A 25,522-nucleotide genomic window follows, 5' to 3' on the forward strand; every position below is an offset into this window, starting at 1 on the left:
GGGTCTCCTATGATATGAGCTTCTGTGGTTTCAGGACCCAAGGCATCATAGATGCTAGAATCTTGTCTATATCTCCAGCTATTTTGGTCAAAATATATGTTCATTTGGTCACAAAATCGAAGCTTGATTTTTGATGGAGGAGAGTTTGGCTCTGAACACATTTTTGGGTTCACTCGGGTAATATCCTTCAGCTCTAGAGAGGATGAGCTATAATAGATACTTTCCTGTGAAATGAACCATTCCTTTCTGATCTATCACTGGATGCACTTCTATCAGCTGGTATGTGGGCCGTTCAAACACAGGTTGATCCTTTTTGTACAGTGTCCCTTTTTTGTTTACATAGTGTGCATATGAATTATGTGTACCATACAAAGCTAACATCATTCTGTTTGATGTGTCTCTTAGACTCATGAATGATTGCACACTTGTGGCTGTGGATGCAGAATCATTTGCAAACCTAACAGTCTTTTCAACCTTTGGTGATATCTCAACACCTTGACTAAATTCATGCAAGAATTTGTTGTTTAAAGAATCAATTTTAAGCTTTTCAGGTGCATGTGCATCTTTATGATGACTTTTCAGTGTTTTTATTGGTGCTTCTAATGGTAATGCACTTACATCAAGATTCGCATTTCCAATTTGCTATATACCTTGCTTGGCAGTTGATATGTCTCTGTTGTTAGGATTTCTTGGACAATCTTCAGCAAAATGTCCACATTTTTGTCCACAATTTGAGCAATACGCCATGACTGGTGGTATTTCAATTGGTTCTGTCATGTCAAGCTCTAGCTATGAAGTTTTTGTTTCTATGTTGACCAAGTTGTCAACATCTTCTTTCAGAACACTAAGCATCAAGCTGTAGATTTCCCCATCTTGACCTTTGTACCATCTTTGGCTTGGTTCTCCAATTAGATTGGCTTCTATTGGTTGATCTGGTGGATCTTCTATTTCTGGCTCTCGATTATAGATCTGACCACTATAATCCATGTACAATGACCCTGATTGCATATGCACTAAATGGATGCTTTGCTGGCTTGTGCAAGTTTTTGGATAAACACTTGGGTTGATCTTTTGCACTTCTATCTGTACTTCATCTTTAAGATTGCAATACTTGGCTCCACTGAAGTCTGTGAACATCTGGGAGTTCTATGAATCTCGCTTTACTTTGATCAACAGGATCTTAGCTCCTGTGCTGCTTTTACTGCTCATCAAGTATCTATGGCCTTCTGTATCTGTGTACAAAACCTTATCTCCATTGTAGCCATATAGCTGCAAAATTTGGTCTTGTGCAGTTATGCATGTGTTGCCATTGCTACTAGCATGCTCTACTGTACTTGAATTCTCGGTTCGATTTGAGTCCATGTCGAATGGTTTTGTAAAAACTGTCTGCTAGCAAATTTTGGTATTGATTAGCAGAATTTCTCTTGCTCGTACTAGCCTAATGTCTAATGTGCAATCGTATGGGAGTTGTGCTCCTGTTTGTCCAATTAGAAGCTAATTGTCAATGCAATTGCTTGCACTTGCCAATTTATAACGTACACGTTCACTTCTAGCTTCTTGATCGAATCCCGGCAACTCTGTCAAAATTTAGCTAGAATAATAATATTCTTGGCCAAATTAATTCAATCTCAGTTCCCAAGGAGATCCAAAATTTAGCTCAAAATTCTGAGCTTCAATGAGTTTACAATTCTGATTTGTCGATTTTCGGCTCGATTTTGATAAATTTAGAAATTTGTCTCCCCCTCACGGCTATGAGTCAATCTTTTCCCTCGCTTTTTCCGGCTGATCTCTCATTCGGATTTGAGCAGTTTCTTCGGTGTGATTTTTGGCTTGCGGTGTTTGCTCAATATATGGTACTCTTTTCGGCTTTGCCTTTTGGACTTGTTTACCTCGTTTTGCCTTTTTTGGCTTTTTCAGACACTTTTTGTCTTTTTCTAACACTTTCGGTGACTTTCTTTTTATTTTTCCTAATTATCTGTGAAATTTTGAACTTTCTAAATTTCTTGATCTTTTTATGAATTTATTTGGGATTTTTTTGAATTTTTTTGATTTATTTTGATTTTTTCATACGATTTTGGATTTCTTGTGAGTTTTTTACTATTTTTGTGATTTATCTGTGGGATTTTTGGGTTTTTACTGATTTTTCTATGCATTTTTTATTTTTTTTTGAATTTGTTAATCCCTTTTATTGATTTTTTTATGAGTTTTCCATTTTTTATGATTTATTTTTGCAAAGTTTTGATTTTTTTGTAATTTTTTATGAGGTTTTGAAAATTTTTGTGAATTTTCAATTTATTTTTATTTTTTTGTGATTTTTTAAACTCTTTTTTTAAATTTTTGTGAGTTTTTGTATTGTGGTGTGTGGTCGTGCAAGTAGAGTCTGACCACACTAGGTCGGACTCTACCTGCACGACCACACACCACAGTATGTTTTTCTATTTTTTAAAATTTTTAATCTATTTTATTGATTTTTTTTCTTTTTTTGAATTTTGAAATTTTAAATTGTTTTTATGTTCTTTAGTTTCTTTTTTATTTTGATTTTAAAAAAAAATATTTATTTCAATTCTTTTTTATTGGATTTTTTGATTTTTTGGATTTTTAATTTAATTTTTTTTATTTTCTAGTCACCCAATTAGCAACCTACAATCATCAATTAGCAATTGAAACTTATCAAATTCATGCGCCACCAATTCTTAAAAATTTTGGCATTACGACGGCGTTAAAACAAAAAATCACAAAATTTTCAATCCATAACATCAACATTGCATTGCATCAATATAGCATAGCATTACATTGCATCTTGGTGGGATATCTACACAATTCTACACATCTCTAGATTCTAGGGAGGTTGAGAATACCACCTTAATTACCTTTCCGTGGAAGATCAATTTACTGGGTCGAATGCTCCAATCCTTCATAGAAAATGAGTAAATTAGCAAAAATTAGTCAAATTAGCAAGGGATTAGTGAGAAATTAGAGTGTGTAAACACACAATTGGCAAGATATGGTCACACATTAAGGAATTATGAACACAATGCTTCATGTACGCACATTCAAAATCCACAAAAACATAAACACACAAGTGAAATTAGTGAGGGAATGCATTCGTTTATGACACAATTACACTAGCGTAGGCCATCGTCCCCGGCAACAGCGCCAAATGTTGGGATGCATTGTAGCATGACCTACTCGCAACCCACAAAATTGTCAAATCGTGGATCGGTAACCCGGCTAGGGCATGGAAGCACGAGCCTAGGATGTATAGACATAGAGGATTCAAGGGATCCTTCTACTCATCATTGTTGGAATTAGGGTTGCAGAGAAACACACATAGCTTGGAGAAGACGAAGGAAGCTCAAGGCACACAATAGAGAGTGTGTTACTTAGTGTGCAATGGAAAGATAGATAGCCCTAGAGTGATGGGCGTATATACAATGCATTGGGGGAAAAAACATCCTAAAGAGGGAAAAAATGCCCCGGCGGTCCTAGTGTGTTCACACACATCACTACCACATGTATATGGTAACAAATCTCCCCTGGAGTGATGCGGTGAACGAGAGCTGGCACATGAGTAAAGGGAAGTGCCATGCCCTGAGGACAGGATCAGTCCACAAAGGGGAGTAAGCCCAAAGCTTTGCGGAAAGCTTCAAGCTTCTCACGAGACAATGCCTTTGTGAAAAAATCTGCAAGGTTGTCCTGTGTTGGCACATAAGCCAAGCTGATCTCTCATGCTGAGAGCCTCTCCCTCAATGTGCTTTGTGCGAGCATGAAAAAATGGGTTCCTCGCAACTGCCAATGCGCTCTGGCTGTCAGTGTAGATAGTGTTGGCAGTGTCCTGTCCAACACCCAAATCAGCCATAAGGCGTCTGAGCCATAAACACTCAACCGTAGCTGTGAAGACTGCCCTGTACTCAGCCTCACAACTCGAAGTGGCCACAGTAGGTTGCTTCTTGCTCAACCATGATATACATGAACTGCCAAGCATGAAACAAAAACCACTTGTGGACACTCGCGTGTCAAAACAACCAGCCCAATCTGAGTCCGAAAAAGCATGTAGGTCTAGCGGCAATGATCCCCCCTTGGGATAAAACAAGCCAAGATGTAAAATGCCACTAAGGTAGTGGAAAATCCTCTTGACAGCCTGCCAATGCTTAGACCCTACGCTATGCATAAATCTGCTGACCTGTGAGACTACAAACTGAATATCCGGCCTCGTGTTGCATACATAAATGAGGAAGCCAACAGCAGCTTGATAAAGAGTGACATCAGCAGGATCACCGGCATCATGTAGACTCAACTTCAAACCTGTTTCCATGAGAGTGGCAATAGGTTTGCAATCCTCAAGTCCAAACTTACATAGCAATGTCTCTATGTAACTTTTCTGACACAAGGCAATACCACCATTACACTGCTTAAATTGTATACCCAAGTAATGATGCAACAGCCCCAAATCTTTCATCTTGAAAGTAGCATTCAAATCAGCCTTAAATTCAGCAATATGTCTCTCATTTGGTCCAGTGATCAGCAAATCATCAACTTAAAGAACCACAATGAGAAGTACATCACCCTCACGCTTTACATACAATGTGCTTTCTGTTGGACTGTTACGAAAGCCTTGTTTAACCAAATGAGTGTCAGCTTTCTCATACCAAGCACAAGGAGATTTCTTCAACCCATACAAAGCCTTCTTACATCGGCACAATTTGTCCTCTTGTCCTTTTATGACAAAATCACGAGGCTGCGTTACATAGACTTCCTCAAATATGTCACCATTCAAGAAAGCAGTAACAATGTCTAATTGATGTACATCCCAACCAAAATGAGCTGCCAATGCACATAGAAAACGTACAGTAGTCATACGACAAGTGGGAGCAAAAGTCTCTTCATAATCTATGCCTTTTTGCTGTGCATAACCTTTTGCAACAAGTCGAGCCTTATGGCGATCGATCTCACCATCCGGCTTGCCTTTCAACTTGTAAACCCACTTCGTACCAATGGCCTTTATGCCAGGAGGCAAATCACATAAAGTCCATGTGTCATTTTCTATAAGTGAATCATATTTTGATTACATGGCAGCCATCCAATTTTCTGAATTTTGTGCTTCATCAAAAGACAGAGGCTCATCAACATCATGTAAGCTAGACACAGCCAAAGCATAACAGTCTGATGCATAAGATGCATGGCGAGAGCCTGAACGAGTACGACTAGACAAAGGTGCATCCAATTTACTGTCACACAAAGTGTGCACCAGCCATTTTGGCATACCTCTAGCCTGCTCATTTTCAGCCCTTTCCTCATCAAGTACATCATGTACATCTGCATCAGTAATAGACTGATCTAAAAAAATTTCAAAAACCCCCATAGGCTGTACATTTGCCTCATTGGAACTTACATTCGTATTTTCACCACTGAAAAGAGGCAACAAAGTGTCATAAATGTCATGTGAGCTTACATTATTGTCTCTAGTACATGACAGCAAGGGCTGAACAGAATCTTCCACAAACACTACATCCCGAGAAACCAGAATACGTTTTGTTTGCGGATGATACAACCTGTAACCTTTTCTTTCAGCACTATAACCAACAAAAATACATTTGAAAGCCTTATCATCCAATTTTCTACGCTGCACTTGTGGCACCAAAGCATATGCCAAACAGCCAAAAACACACATGTGCTCAATAGAAGGCTTTCTATCACGCCACGCTTCATATGGAGTAATAGACTACAAAGCTTTTGTAGGACACCTGTTAAGTACATAAGTGGCACACATGATGACCTCAAGCCAAAAAGAATGCGGCAAAGCTTGACTTTTGACCTGCCATTTCCGTCAGTGACCTGTTTTTCCTCTCAGCAACACCATTTTGTTGAGGTGTATAAAGCACTGTACATTGGTGTTTTATCCCACAACTAGCCAGAAATGCATTAAATTCATGAGACATATACTCCTCCCCCTCGATCGGAACGGAGGGTACCCATAGTACATTTCGAGAAATTTTCAACCATAGCCAGAAATTGTTTGAAGCACATAAAAACTTCGGACTTCGCTTTAAGCGGAAATACCCATGCATGCCTGGAGTAATCATCAATGAAAGTCACGAAGTACAGGTAATTGCCCAAGGACGGAGTTTGCATGGGACCACAAACATCACTATGCACAAGCTACAACCTGCATGTGGCTCGAACTGAACCATCCTTTGGAAATTTAGAACGCTTCATCTTACCCAAAATACAGCCTTCACAAACATGTTTGACAGGTACTTCAAGAGGCGGAAAAGAAGCAAGCATATCATATTTCTGCAAACGCAGAAAACTGGAAAAATTCAGATGACCAAAACGTGCATGCCAAAGTTTTGCATCGGAAATAGCCCTTGAATCTGCAACAACATTTGCAAAATTTTGTCCACACTTGTCATACAAAGTGAGCTTATACAGCCCACGGCACAACAGGCCAGATGCAACAATTTCATCACCAAAACTGAGATCATGAACTGTACATCTGTCACCCACAAATTTGACTACAAGTCCAAGTCTAGCAAGTGTGGATACAGACAAGAGATTCTTCTTGATCCCAGTTACATAAAGTGCATCAACAAGTGTGAAGTAACTGCCATTAGCAGCAGTGAGCACAATCTTTCCAACTCCCTGAACTGGATAAGAGGCGTTGTTGGCACAAGTGACTGAATTCCCATGAGGGACAGACTCGAGAGAGGTAAACAATTCACGATGTGAGGTAATGTGCTTTGTAGCACCACTGTCGAAATACCACACATGTGAATCTGCAGCAACTGACAAGCATGCATCATGGACAGCAGGATTGTAAGTGCACTCTACGCTAAAAGCCCATTCTGCATCAACGTCAGCATTACAATCTCCTTTCATAGAAGACTCAACAATGGCTGCATTTGTAGTAGAACCAGCATTTGCAGTGGAACCACCCTCTTTCTTCTTAGCATCTTCAACTTAGGACACGACTTGATCAAGTGATCATTGGCTTTACAATAATGGCAACGCATCTTCTTTTTGCCCTTATCACGAGAATTGCCAGACGAAGTGCTGCCAGCAGAAGCATTAGGAACATAAGTTTTTCCACTCGCAACAGAACCATAAGAAGTGGCTGCATTGCTGTTACTACCCTTTCTTTGGGAAGCAATAAAAGCCTGTTCAACTGCACGCTGTCTAGTCGTTTTTTTTTTTGGAAAGTGACTCTTGCAATAGCAATGTGCATGATGCATCAAACTTGACAACTTCTGGATTTCCTTGGGTCATAAGTCTCCAAGTACTAGCAAAAGTCTGGTAAGAATCTGGTAAGGCATCAAGAACAGTTTGCACAAGTGAACTGTCTGAAATGACTTCACCTGCAGAAATAAGCTGCTCATTGATATCCTTGACACTAGCAAGGAAAGTGTCCATATCATCTTCCTCATGCATAATCTTCGACTCCAGCTCTTTACGTAGCAAAGCAAGTTTAGCCTCATTGCGGCTTGCATAAAGACCTGCTAGAATATCCCAAGCCTGTTTTGCACATTTTGTTGAACGGATGTGAGGAACAATGGTGCGCTTCACAGACAACGCAATCAATGCATGAGCCTGCGCATCCTTAACATCCCAATGAGCTTGTTCTGTCGTAGGCAAAGCAACTCTAACAGCTGAATCGTTGCAGCAAGACCTGCAACATCCTCAACATCGCCTACATCCTCAGAACTAGGACATAGATCAATGCCCTGCACAATGTTCCAGACACCCTTTGACACAAGAACATGTTGCATCATATAAGCCCACATAGGGTAGTTGTCCCCATCCAACCTGTCCTCAGCACCAAACATCTTGAACACATCTGTGTTGTTGTTGTCAGCCATGGTAAATGTTGCACCTGATGTGAAAACTGTCCGAAAATAGGAGAAACGGAGCGGGAACAATCTGTGCTATATAGCACAAACCGTAGAAGACTATAAGGCACCTGTTATGCAGAAAATGGAACTGACAAAAATTCTGCACAAAATGATGAAATAGCCTGTGCAGAACTGCCTGTAGTGGAAACGGAGGCCGAAATGAGCCCAAATCAAAATTCTGAGCAGACCAAGCTCTTCGAGTTTTCCCAAAATATTTGTCGACCTACGAACGCTTGCCAAAGCTTACTGAAATCGGAGAAAGTGAGAAGGCATGTGCTGGAACAGCTGGCAACTAAGCCCGGGAGGATGTGACCTGCTCTGATACCAATTGTTGGAATTAGGGTTGCAGAGAAACACACACAGCTTGGAGAAGACGAAGGAAGCTCAAGGCACACAATAGAGAGTGTGTTACTTAGTGTGCAATGGAAAGATAGATAGCCCTAGAGTGATGGGCGTATATACAATGCACTGGGGAAAAACCTCCTAAAGAGGGAAAAACTGCCCCGGCAGTCATAGTGTGTTCACACACATCACTACCACATGTATATGGTAACAATCATAGAGAGAAGATATGGAAAGGGCTTCCTTTAGTCAACCACACATTCCTACTTACTAATTACTTGCACACAATCATGTGGTTGAAATTAACCTCTCACATCTATCACTCTATTCACAACTCTTAATCACACAACTACACAAGCATGCAATTAATATACCTACTCCGCATTAGTGTGTCCATTCCGACACAACCCCTCAATATGACTACGTATGCACACACACTAACCGCACACCTTGTAGAGAGAGATTAAGAGAAGGAAGGCATAGCCCTCACACACCATGGCCAATGTTCTGGATAGAATAGATTAACTCAAAAGGAGATCTACCATCACACTAATACAATCTCACTCCACATAATCAAACAAAGAAGACTAATAAGAAAGAAAGTGTAATTGATTATTAGAAATCCAAAGCCCTGGATTTCTAATAATCAATTACACTTTCTTTCTTATTAGTCTTCTTTGTTTGATTATGTGGAGTGAGAATTGTTTGGCCAGATGATGATGTGGGAATCTTGAGTCCTCACTTTGATGTGGCCAGATGATGATGTGGGCATCTTGAATCCTCACTTTGATGCCTACCCCATACAATTCTAAGCAATTCCAAAACAAACACAAGTTATGGCATGAGATGCATGCTCACTTGGAAAACAATGTGGTTAAAGAAAGTAAAAAAGAAAACCCAAATTTCTATGATGGTGTACAAAACACGCTTACTTTTCCTTACGCTTCATGTGGCACTCTTTTGTTTCAAAAGAACTTGAAAACTATTATAGATGTTGAATTTTCCTTTTTGAGAGAATTGAGATGTCTCTCTACTTACATTCTGCCTTTGTGCATCTTGGAGTCTTTGAAATCACAAGATAAAACCAAGTTTTTTTGGTGTGTGGTAATATAATCTTTAGCAAAAAGGCTTAAAGTATGAATGGTATCAAAAAAGGTCTTGTCTCCCTTTGTATCCCATTTGATGAGATTCAACAATTGAACTATGAAGGTCAATATAGATTTTGTGGTAGCATAATAAACATAGTTTTACAAACTATGTTGCGTGGTTTTGTGAACAATGTTGCTATGATTATGATCCTTGTTGGAATCAAACGCAAATTAGAGAGCAATCATGAAAATCTTAGCGGTGTTGTTTGGCCCACTTTGGTTCTTCATCCACTCACAAAAATTTTGATTGCACCATTGCTGCATGCTGAGAAAAATGTTACAATCAATGAGCCATGCACTTGAACATTTGCGTTGTCACCTGATCTTGTTGTATCCCTCATTAAATGAATTAGAAATATTTTTCCACAATGTCTACACTTCTCAACAAGTTGTGAACCATAGCACCAATGCAAGAAGTGTTGCACCATGTGAAGATTTTGCCCCTCTTAGCATTTTTTATGATGAGAGTTGTGAGTAGTTATCATTTCCAGCCTTGCTTTTTAGGAGAAGAGGACGTATCAAATATTATCTATACAAAAATATCAAAAGATAGCACAATGGGAGTTGAAAAATGTTGTCAAACTCTTTGCGAATGATTTAGAGAACTTTATTTTCAAAACAATGAAAATAATTATTGAGAAGTTGATGGGCTCTATTTAGATGAGACTCCAAAAATTAGAGATACCCCTCTTCAAGGGTCTAGGGGAGAATCATACAATTGACTCTTTCATACAATTTCAATATACATTAGAGTGCAAAAGTGATAGCATAGGGAAGGATTTCTCAATTACCAACCTAGCATGGAGTTCAAGCCATGAGCCAAACTGCATCCATATGTAACAGGAAACTAGTGCTACTCCTGAATGTGAATGAATGGAAGGGTACTCAAGAAAATGACCAAGTGGAGGGTGAATATATGTGTACATTGCTTTGTGAGAAGAGAGAGAGAGAGGAGAGAGAGAGACAGACAGAGAGAGGAAGACGAAGAGAAGAAGAAGAGAATTTTTAATGTCGTGGGAAACTATCCCAAGAGACCTCAAAGTTCTATCCGGCTCAAGACTTGTTATTCAACAAGGAAATGGCATAACCAATCTACCACACTTGGGTGATAGAAAGACAATATTATAAACATCCCATCTAAATGAAATAGGTAAACTATAAATTTATGCTATACAAAATCTGGGTATACCATACCTTTCAAACCATAAATGACTAAGTAGAAGCACGGGCCTTGTGTGGGATCAACTGGTCCACCCATTCACATCCATTGCTACTATGGAGAGAGAGAGTTTCACTTCATTGGGAGTGTGAAAGTTTCTCCTAAAATTAGAGGCTCAAAATCACACATCAAGACACGTGCACAAAAAAAGGCCATGAATGTGCACGTACTTTTCTTCTTGCTTTTCACTATTCTTAGCACTCTGTTGACCGCTGGGTCAACAACACAAGATAACTCAAGTTTCGTACCAAAGTCTTATCTTTTGCGAGTTATGAAATGCTGCGGATTATGGATATAAACGTCATTTGTAATGAGTAGTTATTCTAGTTTCGGAAGCCGGGGTGCAATGGCACTTCCAGATTGTAAATACAAATCTATTTGACCCTTTCAACCCCATTTTTGGTTAAACCTAAGGTAGCCTTAGTATATAAGGTACCTAGGTCATTTTGTAAAAAGACTTTTTATCATAATCAAGTTTTAGCGCTGCCGTCTACTGTGTGTGAGAGAGAAAGAGAGTGAGTGTGAGCTTCATCCTCTCGCTACGCCCGGCTCGCTCAACGCATTGGAGATCCGACTGCACCATTGCTGTAGGCTCGACGAGAGCTACGCGACGACGCCAAGCATTCCACGCGAGACGAAACAGACGTCAACGCATCTACGAGCTATTTGTGGCCGTAAGTGTATCAAACGATGTCTGTTTTCTGCGTGCTAGTAGTCTATAGAATCGTGGCAACATAAGCTACGCATAGGTACTCATAAATTTCAGTTTTGGACACTTTCAGAATTCTGCTCTGTCATCCTACGCGTTTTCTGTAGATGGGTTTAGAGTGAGGGTTTTGAGTGTAGAAGCTTAGGGACAGGTGTATCCTAGTGAGGGGATGGTGTTCGTTAAGTTTCCTACGAATCTGGCATGATTAGGTGAGTTACCTTACGCATGTGTGTATGTGGCTAGGTGTTGTAGTTGAGGGTAGTGAGGTTCTTGATTGTGGTTTAGTTGGCCTTCCAGAGTGTTGTATGTGTAGGATGGTCTCAGCCTGACAAGCTTAAGAGATTTCCTCTGTGTGCCTATCGTGTCATCTGTGTCCTCGATTGACATTATGTTGATCTAGGTAGTGTTTGCATGCACTTCATGGGTGTGTGAGTAGCTTCCCATCCAACACACTCTCTCTTGTCCTTGAGAACCTATATAAAGGACCCTCTCCCCTCACTTTCAAGACACAAAAAAGTTCTCAGAAGTGGACTTGACACCGGAAGTATCTTCTCTCCCTCAACCTCTCACCCTCCTCCTCTCTCCATCAAGCTCTCACCCTCGACTCATCTCCATGTCCAAGTCCATCTCTACCACCATCGTTTTGTCCTTTGATTGTTGAGTTCTCTCTCTCTCTCTCTCTCTCTCTCTCTCTCTCTCTCTCTCTCTCTCTCTCGCCATCTTCTTGGTAATCAGGAAAGCCATAACCTAATTTTCACGATGAAGCTTTCTCTCTTCTTTATCACGATATGATGGCCTTGAAGCAAGTGACACAAAGCTTCAAGGGTGCTCCCTACTATTCCACCTCTAAAAAAGGTACAAAGTAAGGTATCAACTACTCCACGTTTAGCTTAAGTGGAGGTATCGGTTGCAAAAGAAGTTAAAGCTACTCAACTTCAAACACCGCAAGTAGTTGAACACGCCACTAATCCAATAAGACAGAGTTATAATTCTACATTTCTATACATGTCAACCTAGTAATTCAAGCCCAAGAATTATCTTAAATTATCAAAGGACGTGATTGTATCACAAGAAACAAGCCTAGCATTTTGTAGAGTAATGAAAGAGTTGTTTGATAAATTGCTATTGTTTTATAAATTGTTGGTGTTTGATAAATTGCTATTGTTTGATATTAGGAGTTAGTCGATCATGTTTAAATAATCACTTAAAGAGAAAAATTGTTAAAGGAATATCTTTTGTTCCTTATGGTTGGCAAGATGCCTCACGGTTAGCGAAGATTAAGTTGAGGTTATCAGCTCTCTTTTTGTTCCTTGCAGTGATTTTATCTTTATGATACAGGAATAGGAATATCTTTTGTTCCTTGTGATTGGCAAGATGCCTCACGGTTAGTGAAGATTAAGTTGAGGTTATCAGCTCTCTTTTTGTTCCTTGCAGTGATTTTATCTTTATGATACAAGAATAGCTCCCATTAGAATTCTTAGATTTATCGACCTGGCTTGTGGTGTATGACCCTTACAACCACGATCATGATGGATAGAGGAATTCCTCTCTTCTGTTGCTTGTATCCTTGCTTCATGGAATTGGAGTAAGGTATCGTCAATGGAACTTGAGAATACAGGAACAATTGGCTTTAAAAAAACAAGCTTTTCTAAAAACTCTGCAAGGGGGAGGTAGCTCCAAAAATTCACACTCTTCAAGACAATCTGCCAAGAGCGGGGGGGGGGGGGGGTCACCTCCTCTCCAATGACCAAGGGGAGGACTCAAAAGCCTTTTCCAAGTAGAATTTTTAAAATGTTATGGCAAGGTGGGGCCTTTGGGTCATTGGCAAGGGGGGACCACGTTGCCATCAAGGGCTTCTTGAGTCCTACGGAGTCCACTATGTAAAAATTGCATATAGCATGTGCGAACAAGAGGTGTTTAAATAATCCCTTACCTGTATATTTTTAAGTATTAAATGTATCCCTTATGTATGCATTTCTAAAAAAAAAACTAGCCCTTATGTATGAAAATTTTCACTTTCTCAATTAAAAAACCCTTTATGTAAGTACATTTTTCAGTAAAGGTACCTAATTATAAATCCCTTATTTTGTTTGCACGTGCTATATTACATATTTCCTAGTGGACACCCCGGGTCTTGAGTACAATGTTTTAAAATTCAAAGGGGTATTTGACACCTTGCTACCATCACCAAAGAGACTCCCTAGAGCCATCTTTGATGCTTATAGCATTAGCGTTTTAGAACATTGTCATACACAAGTGCAGCATCCAACAATAGGACAACAACAAAAGGAGAACTCCCTTGATTCAATAGCATTTTAAAACATTGGGACAATGGGTAGAGGCTCCAAGATGCAGCATTGCAAAACAATGGGCTGCACAAAGAGAATAGGGCAGTGCCACCGGTTAAGTAAGGGATCTCCATGGTTATTCTTAGTGAGTCCCCTTGCACCACCACGTCTTTGATACCATGTCAAAGTCGACGATGACAAAGCGTAGAGAGAGAGAGAGAGAGAGAGAGAGAGAGAGAGAGAGAGAGAGAGAGAGAGAAATTTGACAAATAAGTAAAATAAATACCTAAAACCAAAATAAATAATGGGATCACATTGGGCTATTCACTTGAGATGCTCCAATTCTTTAACAAATGCCTACAGATAACGACAGATCATTTGTCCCAAGAAAAAAGGACAAACCTCCATGATATACCCAACCGATCAAACACATAGCCATGGTCATGGTCATTCGGCTCTCAAAAAACAGGATAATCAAATGTGATTTTGGAAGTTACTTGCTTGATAGAATCATTATAGGAAACCTAAATGTCAGCAATAAGCATAGATCCTACATGAATGCCAATCCAATGCTCACTAGGATCACCTATCAAGCACTAGGAATGATCACTTAACTTCAACCCACCCCAACACAGTTAGAGCTCATTCAAAGAACGAAGCACCATGCCAAGGCATTTAACGGGTTGAAAACCACTCAAAAAAAGAAGGTGAGTGGGGTTTGAATTCCCAAGCTCCCATCCAAGATGACAACAAGGAATCTACCTCCCCAATGAATAATTTGATGAATGGCTAGAAGAAGAAGTCACATCTAAACACGTGGACAGTAAAGATGATAGCAACAAGCCAAAAGGGGAAGAAAAGGAAACCAATGAGTAGTATTTTCCCCAAACGGAGGCATGGTAATGCATGGAAGCTTCCCTAAAGAGAGCAAAAAAAAAAAAAAAAAAAAGGAAAGGTGTTGCTACTTCAAATAAATCCAATGCAAAACAAATCAAGGGAGAGACAAAAAAAAAAGGACTCAAGGTGTTTCTACTTAAAAGAAATCCAGTGCAAAATAAACCAAGGGAGAAGAGGAAGAGGATTTTGTAAGACTAGCCGCAAAATTCAAAAGAGAGCAAGAGGAATAGTGTCAACAAGTACAAGAAGAAATTGATCAGGCACAAGCCCAGAAAGAGATAATCTTTATAAGAGGACTCAAAAGAAAAGTTGAAGAGCGTGTAGAGGCATTGAGGAAACAAAATTAGTCAAGTATGATCGTGTCGACAACCCGACCAACTTCCCAACAAGAAAGGCATTAATAGAGGAAAAGATGACTACTTAACTCTCTACAAAGAAATTTACAAAGAGCCCACCTAAGGAAACAACCAATGAACAAGCTATTCAGAGTTAACACCGGCTACTAAAGAAACAACAAAAGACAACAATGTTGCCACTACTACAAATAAAAAACAAGATCTACATGAATTCCAAGAAGGAGCATCTGGTGTGTTAATTATCTATGAACTACAAATAAAACAAGAATGCCAAAATGATGTGGATGCACCTGAACAAAACACCATGGCTAAGGACACTACTTCAAAGAAATAGGCCACAAAAAAATCAAAAAAGAGCACAAAGGGGCATATACAAACAAAAGAAGTGGATACAACCAAAGATATAGGGACCTCTAAAGGCATCAACCAAGAAGAAGGTAATGATCTAGAGAGAAGGCTATTTGGAAAATTTTCAAAGATGGTAAAATACTTCTGACTACGAGAAACAATAGGGTAATTGGAGATTTAATTCTCTACCATTGCAATTCCATCAACACAAGACAACGAGAGCTAACGGATATCAAGACACCTCAAAAAGAGAGAGAGAGAGAGAGAGAGAGAGAGAGAGAGAGAGGGGCTAAAAATAAAGCATTGAAAGATTAAGCTAGAGAGCTTGAGATGTAGGAAGACAAACTACAAGAAGAGAAAGAGAAATTGGAAAAAGATCTCCAAGAAGCCTATGCCGACATCAAAAGTCTCAATGGCTAGGATAGTGAGAATCAATCAAGATGCAAAGACCTCAAGAGAAGAACAAGGATTAAAAAATTCCTATGAAAATTTGATAGCCTCATCAAAATTATTAAATTCTACTCTCACTACACTGCTGATGAATCCAGTAGTGGAATTGTCTATGGCAATCGCTCCAAGATCTCAAAACAATGAGGAAACAACAAGGCTTAAGAAGGAGCTTGAAAAGGAGAAGATACACATACATGTCATCACAATATCAAGTCCTTGCATCTCCTTTGAATCTTGCTAGTGTAATTCACTTGAATCTTGCATCTAAATTGTGCTTTTTTCATTTCACCTGAGCCTTCTCCAAGGATCTCCTTTACAATTCTACAATTGCTTGCATGGGTTCTACTATTGTTTCTGCAACTTTCTCCTTTTCCTTAAGCTTTTCTTACTCTAAAACCTACACTAAAGTGAATAAATCACTTTGATTAGTTGTTACTTCATCTTTTTTTGCAACATTTTCCACATCTTGAATGTCTTTCTAGTCATTTCTTGTCTTGATTTTGTCTTTCAACTTATCATGCTCTACTAATAAATCATCATACTTCCTCTTCTACAAGGTATATTCTTCATTTGCTTACTCTTTAGCAAAAAATTGATATGACTTTTTTACGAATCAAAATAATTTTTTCTTCAATTCAAGACTTTCACCTTGTGGAGATGGCTATGGAGTGCAAGAAATGGATGGCTAGAAGGGGAAACGAGAAGGGAAAACGAGATGAGGAGCAGACACAGTCACTTGGTGGAGCTTTAGAGAGTAAACCTCTATATCTCCTTATTGTCATTATAACCAATGAATAGTAGTAAGTGGGCGGGCGTTGGCCATAATTGGCCACAGGGCCTGAAACCCAACAATCTGTCATAAAATCTAATATTTAACCAGCCCAAATAATCTTCTCATATTACATTGATCATTTAATGTGGGAGACAAGGGATAAGATATAGACATGTGATTATAGATCTATCTCAACACGGGGCCAATGGTAAAGGGGCCCAAATGAGAGATGGTCTATCAAAGAGCAAGGCTAGCCAATGGAGCATAAGACATTAGGGTTAGCTTCATTAAAGACCTCCAATAGTTAGTGTAAAAGTCTTTTGACCTTAGGTAAGCTAAGGCTGATCTTGAAGTGGGAACCCGGCCCAAGCTTGAGGTGCTTGAGGTGCTTGTCGTGCTTGATGACTAAGGTGCTTGAGGTACCTGATGACTGAGATGCTTGAGGTGCTTGTCATGCTTGAAATGCTAGGGTTGTACTTGAGGTGAGAACCCAACCAAGCTTGACATTAGAAAAATTTTGAACTCATTTTTGGGCCTTTTAAGAGTGCCACATCATCAAAGTTGTACAAAAGAAAGCAACCCGGTAGACCCCTCTAAATATTGCTTAGAACCCCATGATATGACCTATCATTGGAAAGTTCTTGAAATATGGATTCTAAAGAGCCAAGGTCCAAAAAGTTTGGATGACTTCTATGAAAGTTATGCCATTTTTTTTCAATCAGCCAGGTTCTGTTACCGTTACGGTAATCTAAAATCACCTTTTTCTAGATCTACATGAAGGAAATGTCTGATACATGCATGTTATATATCAATAGATAGCATTTGAAGAGTAGATTCTAAATATCCAACCTCCGACAAGTTTGGATCTTATTTGCAATAAATTTACCGATCCCCACTTTTTGAAAGCTATGCCACATCAACAATTCTTACAAGGCTCATTTTTTAGTCCAAACTTTTCCTAATGAGGGGCTTAAGGGCCAAGCTTGTGGTGAGAACTAGGCCCAAGGTTGAGTGGTTTGAGGTGTGAAAAATTCAAGATTCAATCCCTACAAGGAGGGGGCGAGCCCCACAAGAGGGGGGATGAGAGAGAACACACACACACACACACACACGCACAAGGCATGCTTGGTACAAAGAAAGCAAAAGGGACACTTGTCCTCATGTTGCCCTCATTGTGTGCCTAAAGCCTATTGGTTGGCCACCCAAGCGGTCCAATGATAATTTAGGATATTTAATTAATTGATTTTGCATTTATCAAGTCCTCTCTCTCAAAGGGGAAAGGGGGACACTTGTCCCAAGGCTACCCTTGTTGCTTGTTGGTATAACTCTTGCTTATGATTGGCTAGGCCTGGAGGGTTCCAATGAGCTTCAAGCATGAGCTACAAGGGGGGGGGGGGGGGGGGGGGGGGGGGGGGTCGATCAAAGCAAGTAGGGGTCTTTCTTAGGGGGCATACTCTCCTACACACACATGCTCATTGTGTGAAGTGCAAAGTGCAAGAGCTCCCTCTCCTTCTCCAAGCAAGTAAAGAGGTTGAGAGCCTACACCAACACTCTTTGCTATGGAGTGCAAATCCAACCAAGAGCCATGCTTCAATGCTTAAGCTTTCCATCTTCTCCATCTTCATTACTATGCTATTATGTATTCTAGCAAGAAGAGTGATGATAAGTGAGAAACTAGTTCTTTCTCCTATGAAATGTTTCTACTTCCACTTCCTTACCCTCATTCCCTGCTAGCTCTCTCCACCTTCAAAGGTGTTTGAGGTCTTGGGACTAAGGCTTGGGATAGTTAATGCTTTCCTCAAATTTTATGTTATGATCGTGATGCATGAAGCTTTCCATCTTCATTGCATCACCTAGGTCACAAGGAACACAAAGATTTTATTGTAACAAGTCTCTCTTGATGGGAGAAATCATAATACAAATGCCTATTGGAGGGGGGACCGGCTCCACATAAATCCGGTCCTCAATTGTTGTCATGTTCTCTAAATTCTCTCTCTTACAAAAGTATTGTTCATGCCAAGTTAACTAAATACTATTTTTATGTTGCTACATCAATTATTTTCACCTGCTATGCTCACAAAGTAGTTTTTCAAAAGTACTCTCTTTAATTTCTGTTACTCTCAAGTTAATAGGCCAATTCCATTACACAATCCCCCACTTGAAGGCCAACGTGGTCCAAGTGGCTAAAGAATGTAAGGGTTATTATGTCCAAATGTACAAACGTGAAGCATGACCATAGATTCACCCTACGCCCATCATCTCTATGCAATGTGCAAACCATTCTCAGGCTAGGCTCTTTGTTAGAGCATCTGTTGGGTTTTCATCCATGTGAACTTTGACTAACTCAATGTGTTTTCTAGCCAATATCCTGTACCACATGACATACTTGACCTCTATGTGTTTTGACTTGGAATGAAACACGGGGTTCTTTGCTAACACAATTGCACTCTGATTGTCGCAATGTAGCATTGGAGTTTGGTGTATACCAAGATCTCCAACTAGACAAGATAACCACACAGCTTCCTTACTAGAAATAGAAACTGTAACATACTCTACCTTAGTGGTGGAAGACAAAGTCCAATTCTGTATACATGATCTCCAAGAAACTGCCGCTCTAGAAAACAAAAAAACGTAACCAGATGTGGATTGCCTAGTGTCTACACAACCCGCATAATCCGAATCAGTGTATCAAACTATGGATGCATCACTATTCCCAAAGCGTAAGCACTTGCTAGTTGATACCTTGATGTAAGATGTGCTTCACTGCTTCCCAATGCTTTCTGCCTTGATTTTGCAAAAACCTATTGACCACTCCCACTACATGTGCAATGTCTGGTTGTGTGCTAACCATGGCAAACATGAGACTGCCAACTGTCAAAGAATAAGGCACCTTTTTCATCTCTGCCTTTTCACCATCTGATTTGGGACAATCATGCTTGCTTTTTTTTTTTCATGTGGCCATTGGGGTACTCAACACTTTCCCCCTTTGCATATTAAAACGTTGAAAGACCTTGTGAATGTACTCTTCCTGTGAAAGTTCAAGTATACCATGTTTTTCATCTCTCTTGATATGCATACAAAGAAATTGATGTGCATCACCGAAATCTTTCATAGCAAACTGCTTGCTTAAGGCATCGTTGAGAAGTGCAATCTCATCTTAGCATATTATCCATGTAAAAAATCATAATGATGAGGGAACCATCGTTCAACCTCCTAGTGTACAAGCAGTGATTCTCTTGGCTATGTACGTAACCCTGGGATTGAATGTACTTGTCGAACTTGATGTACATTGCCTTGAGCCTTGCTTAAATCCATACAAAGATTTCTTGAGTCTATACACCAGTTCTGCCCTTGTTGTCTTCTCAGGCTTTATTGAAAAACCTTTTGGTGTTTCATGTAGACATCCTCTTCAAGATTCCCATGAAGAAACGCCGCCTTCACATCCATTTGGACCAATTCTATGTCCTTGATGGCTACTAGACCAAGCACAAGACGCAATGTAGTCATCTTGACCATTGGAGAATGTTGGACGTGAGGCAACATTCTGTTGTCCGCATCATTCTGTGTAACTGGTGGTGAGGCAACATCCTCAAATTGTACTATGCGATACTCAATGTCTTTTACTGGATTTGTATGCATCTTAGACCCGTTGAATATTACCTATGAGCTACATATAACCTTCTTAAATTTTCGGTGCCAAAGATAATATCCCATCTCTTCGTCTACACCATATCCAATGAAGATGCACTCGTGTGCTTTGGGCTCCAGGTTTTGTCTAAAGCTCTTTTGGCACATGTGAGAATGCCTCACACTTAAATACATGTAACTTGTCATAATTGGGCTCTTTTCATGTCCCCATATCCTCAAGAACCTTGTACTTTATTGGTGTACTAGGTGATCGATTGATCAAATAAGCAGTTGTTGTAACAACTTCTCCCAAATATTCTTGAGGTAAGCTGTCCATAGGCAACATAAAAGTGACCCATTTTTGAATGGTTCTATTCATCCTCTCAGTCACACCATTTTGGGCGAGTGTGTAAGGCATGGTAAACTATCTTCTAATGCCTTGTTTACTGCAAAAGTCCTTGAACTCGGAGGAGATGTACTCGCCTCCATTGTCACTTTGCAAAGCTTTAATCTTTCTACCCGATTGGTTCTCTACAAATGCTAAGAACTTCTGAAGGCACTAAAGACATCGCTTTTCTACTTCAATAGATAAACCCACACCTTTCTAGTAGATTCATCTATGAATGTCAGGAAGTATAATTCTCCCCCTAGAGACTTGACCGGCAAGTCGCTATGAATGAGATCTAGAGGACTCGCTAACTCCTTATCCAAATGCCTTGATGTCAACCTAGTCTATTTTCCATAGATACAATGCTCACATAAAGAGAAGTTAGAGTAATCTAACACAGGGATATAGCCAGAACGCTACAAGACTTTCATTCCCTTTTGACTCATATATCCTAGCTGGCTATGCCACAACTCTGTAGACGGCATCTTGGCTACACAAATAGAATTCTCTTTCAAAGAAGAGACATAAAATGAGTACAATGAGCCAGACTTTTTTGCCTTTAAGCATGACCAGATTTTCCTTCTTGATAATCCAAGAACCATGAGCAAATATGGTAGTGTAACCCAAATCATCCAACTAATACTCTTTGTCAATTTGGGTACATGTCTGATATTGTGTAGCATAAACTCTTTTCCATTATGCATAGAAAACTTGATGCTGCCCAAACCAAATAAATCAAGCTCATAAGAATTGTATGGCTTCATTGTGCCATGTGTGGCAGTGTATGAAGAAAACCACTCCTTGTGGCTCCTTGTGAGGAGTCACGTGAAAGCTAGCACCTGAGTCCACAATCCAATTTTGCACATAACACTTGTCAAGAGCTAACAATGCATCAAGATTCAAATCCGATGTGAAAATAAACACATCATTTGGCTTGTCAAAAACTGTATCAATGGCTGGAAACTCAATCACATTAAGATCTTCAATCTTCACACTGCTTTTAGGTTTGTGAGACTTTGCTTTCTCCTTGCCTTTATGCCACTGCAATGTGCGACAATCTTTCTTCAAGTGTCCCTTTAAATGGCAGTAGTGACACTCAACATTGCTCATGTCTATGTCGCGACTCTTGCTACAACCTTGCCTGCAATCCTGAGAATGATTGCGGCTACGACCACACTACCTTTTCTTTTCACGATTGCCGATAGCCACATACACATCACCATGCCCACTCGCATCAAGAGATTGACGTCTAATATGCTCAGTGAGAAACGCACTGGCAACATCATTGGAAACTAGCTTGCCATTAGGTGTAGGATTTCTTATGGCTATGTTGAAGGCATCCCATGATGATGGTAGCGAATATATCAAGAAAATAGCCTTCATTTCATCACCACAATTGAGGTCTTTTTAAGTAATCTATAAAAAGGTTTTGTTGAACTCGTTCAAGTGAGAACTAATATTCATACGCATAAGCTTTTTCATCAAGAAAACCTTGTTGAAGGCATTGTTATCATCCCATGCTCCACATAGAGCATCCCATAAATCTTTGGTATTGGTCTTATCCATTATGGTAAAGTAAATGGATTCACCAATGTGCAGGTGAATGGTCGCCATAGCACACTCATTCAAGTCTTCCACTATTCATCAGTGTACGTATTCTCTCTTCTTTCATGCAAGGGTGCTATCAAGTTGTTGTTGATCAAAACACCTTGCATACCTGCCGCCAGATAGCAAAGTTTGTGCCATCAAACTTTTTGATGTGGTACTCTTCTCTTTTGGAAGCACTACTCACAGCCATGACTCAAGAGAATGTAGACAAAAACTTTATGGCGAATTGCTTGGGATAATTTGGCAAAGTTTCCCCTAGAATAGGAGCAAAAACTTAAACCAGAAGTAGTAGAATCACTATGTAGGAATAGCTATGGGTGCCAAGAATGCATAGAATGGACTCACGAGAAAAATCCGACAGAGTCTCCTTTGTACAAGGAGAAAACTCTCAAACCCGACAGTACAAAAGTAAGCGCATCAACTTCTCAGAAGAACCACTAGGCATAAACTTCTGAAAACCACTACTGTGTGACCGTCAACTCGATGTCAAAAGCATAAGAAACCGCCCTTATATATATCCTATGGTGAGGGTAACGTAAGAGGGGAACTCCAGCTACCTGTATCACCATCGGGGGGATCTCTATGTATAAATCTTGTATATAGTGTGCATTGAAGGACTATTAATGAAACCCCTTATCTGTGAATTTCTTATAAATAAAATACACCATTTTCCTATTCAATCTCTTAAATTTTTTTCCAATTTTCTTTGTAAAATTGTGAAAAAAATAAAAAATAATAACCACTTCTGCTGCATTCACGTGATAGGAGGAATCCCAAACTCCGAGCGAACTTTTTTGAACGATGATAAAATCAAGCGAGTTAATGAGAGACACTTTATCATTAACTAAAGGCTTTCTTGATCAACGTTTGATACTCAATAAGAGACGTTACCTCAAACTTCTAAGAGAGTTTTTTTTATAGAAAAAAGACTCCCTAAAGGATTACAAAAAGAGAGAGATATTTTTTTGGCAAAACTCACAAAAGTGAGTATTATTGTATCAAAAAAAAAAAAAAATACAAGACTTACCTTGCTCACAAGCTAAGCTAGGACACCATAGCAAGTACACCACATAATGTCGACATGGCGGGGCTCACAATCCCCATCACCACTGAGAGGCCAGGTCTAGGATGCCACTACTACTAATAGCCGTGCCACATCCACCATAGTGTCCAAGGCCTGGGACCAAACCACTGACAACAAGACCAAATCCATCAAGTAGCCGACAAACAAGCAAGAGTCCCCAACAATTACATTGAGTTGTACACGATCAGGTAAGAGACCCCAACATAAAACAAATAAATCGGATAAGCTACCAAAAAATAGAATCCGTCCACCATCATCGCCAGCTTTGCGACCCCTCCCCCCCCCCCCCCCCCCCCCCCACTCAATTTGTGTTCACTACCAAAACACAAATTTTTATGAAAAAAAAGGCCTTCTTTTTTTTTGGCAAAACTCATAATTGTGAGTGGATAGTATTAAGAGCATCAGAAATATACACCAACCTCAAGCTCAGACCGAGCATTGAGGGTCAAAGGATTACAAGTTTTCTGCTTAACAGAGAAACCACAACTACTCCTAGACTTTACTTAATACAAGATGTCATCATGACATGTATTGTTAGACCAGTCCTCTGAGGCTTGTTTGCCTTCGATCATGTGGATCGTCACTCTGCTCTCTTGTATGATTTCACAAAAGCTTGCCACAGCCAGATCACCCTCAAACACGCAGCGGTTGCTTGCCAAATATGGTGAAAGAAGTAGTACCTCATTATTTGAGTGCAGACAAGAAGAGCAGGACTTCCCAACATGTTACTACCAAAGAACAGATCAGACTTGAAGAACTTAATTTTCCAAGTCGCCGCTAGCAATTGTCTAGCTTATGCTACTAACTGAAACCCTCACCGGTTTCATCGGGCCTTGGAAAGCTTTCTCAGCATAAGTATGTAAAATAAGGCTAAAGGTCAATCTTTGTCGTTGATGATCTCTTGGTTGGTTACCGGCTCTCGCCAATAACTGTGAGCGGAATGGCCATCGGCAAGGCGGATCATCCTACGTCCCGGGATTGGGGCCTGAGGGGGAACCCCAATAATCTTAGATCGACAGAGCAGTGCCCAACTGAATGATAGATACTCCGATCCAGTTTCGCTCACGACTTCCCCGGACTTGAACCGATGCCGTTTCACATGGGAATGCTCTATCCAAAGGTAGCAGCTACATAAGCGTTTATTATACGATAATTTGTAAGGTGGAATGATCCAAGTAAGCCAGGTAGTGAATCCACTTGCATATTTTTCCAGCCATGCCACTGATTGCCTAGCATCCCATGAAAAGATGGTATAGGTCTTCACTAGCTATTCTGCACTCGAGCAACGAACCGACCCGATTCCTCTTTCTTGTATCTTTACATTCGTCGTCAACAGAGCACCCCACACCACTTTCCACATAAATATCTTCATATACTAAGGCCACCTTGGCTTCCAAATGTTCTCCATGACTCCCTCCCATCATTTTTCCATCCAGTGTCTCTTCCATAATTTGTTGAGGGGGACTACACCAATTAGTCTCGTGCATTAATGAATGGTAAATGCCTTTAAAATGTGGTTTCCAAAAGAGCCTACTCACGAGCCATCTCCAAGCATCCCATTCAAAGTTGGATTCACAAATTGGCATCGCCACCTTATCAACAAGCTCTTTCATCACCCTGTAGACTAGTAAGATCTCAAAGCCATTCAGTTGAAATTGGATGGCTAAAGAGTCAGCAGTTTTCCAGCACTTCATGTTGCCATCCCAGAATTGCTCTAGTCAAATGAGCCCCTTATTATTCACTTTCCTGGCCATTTCTATCCAATAGGGGCTTTGCGGTCGCCCTAATATTTTAGAGAGCGAAGGGGACCAGTATAATATGGAGTTCTTAAAGTATCTGGTTGCTTCCCCCCATTCCAAAACCTCAACTGCTCTTAGATCTGCTAGAAAAAAAAAGGCCTTCTTAAAGAACTATAACAAAAGAGAGAGTTTTTATATTAAAAAAACTCCCTAAAGGGATCTGCATCGGTGCAGATCCCTTTAGGGAGGTTTTTTTTAATAAAAACTCTCTCTTTGTTATAGTCCATTAGGAAGTCCTTTTTTTTTTTTTTAATGTTCTTGTAGTGAACACACAGTCAGTAGGGGGTACCTAGTTTTGTTCAATGAAAAGTGAATGGTGAATTTAATGAATCTTGGGGTGATGCCAAGCCATGTACGATGGGGAGAAAATGGAAAGACGACAAACGTCGCACATGCAGGTGGGGTCATAGGTCGGACCGATACACACAAGTGACGGGTACCATTGCATGGAGGGACTGGGAAATTTACTTGTCAAAAATAAAATGCTTGATGTACGGTAACTAACTCTCTTTATTTGTACTAAATGCAAAAGTGAATACACTTCATTTTTAAAGCTCTTGAATGTGCTTTAAAAAAAATTCTCCCTGAAAGGATTGCA

The sequence above is a fragment of the Adiantum capillus-veneris genome, chromosome 12 (assembly GCF_014529385.1).
Source record: "Adiantum capillus-veneris isolate H3 chromosome 12, ASM1452938v2, whole genome shotgun sequence".
Lineage (NCBI taxonomy): Eukaryota > Viridiplantae > Streptophyta > Polypodiopsida > Polypodiales > Pteridaceae > Adiantum > Adiantum capillus-veneris.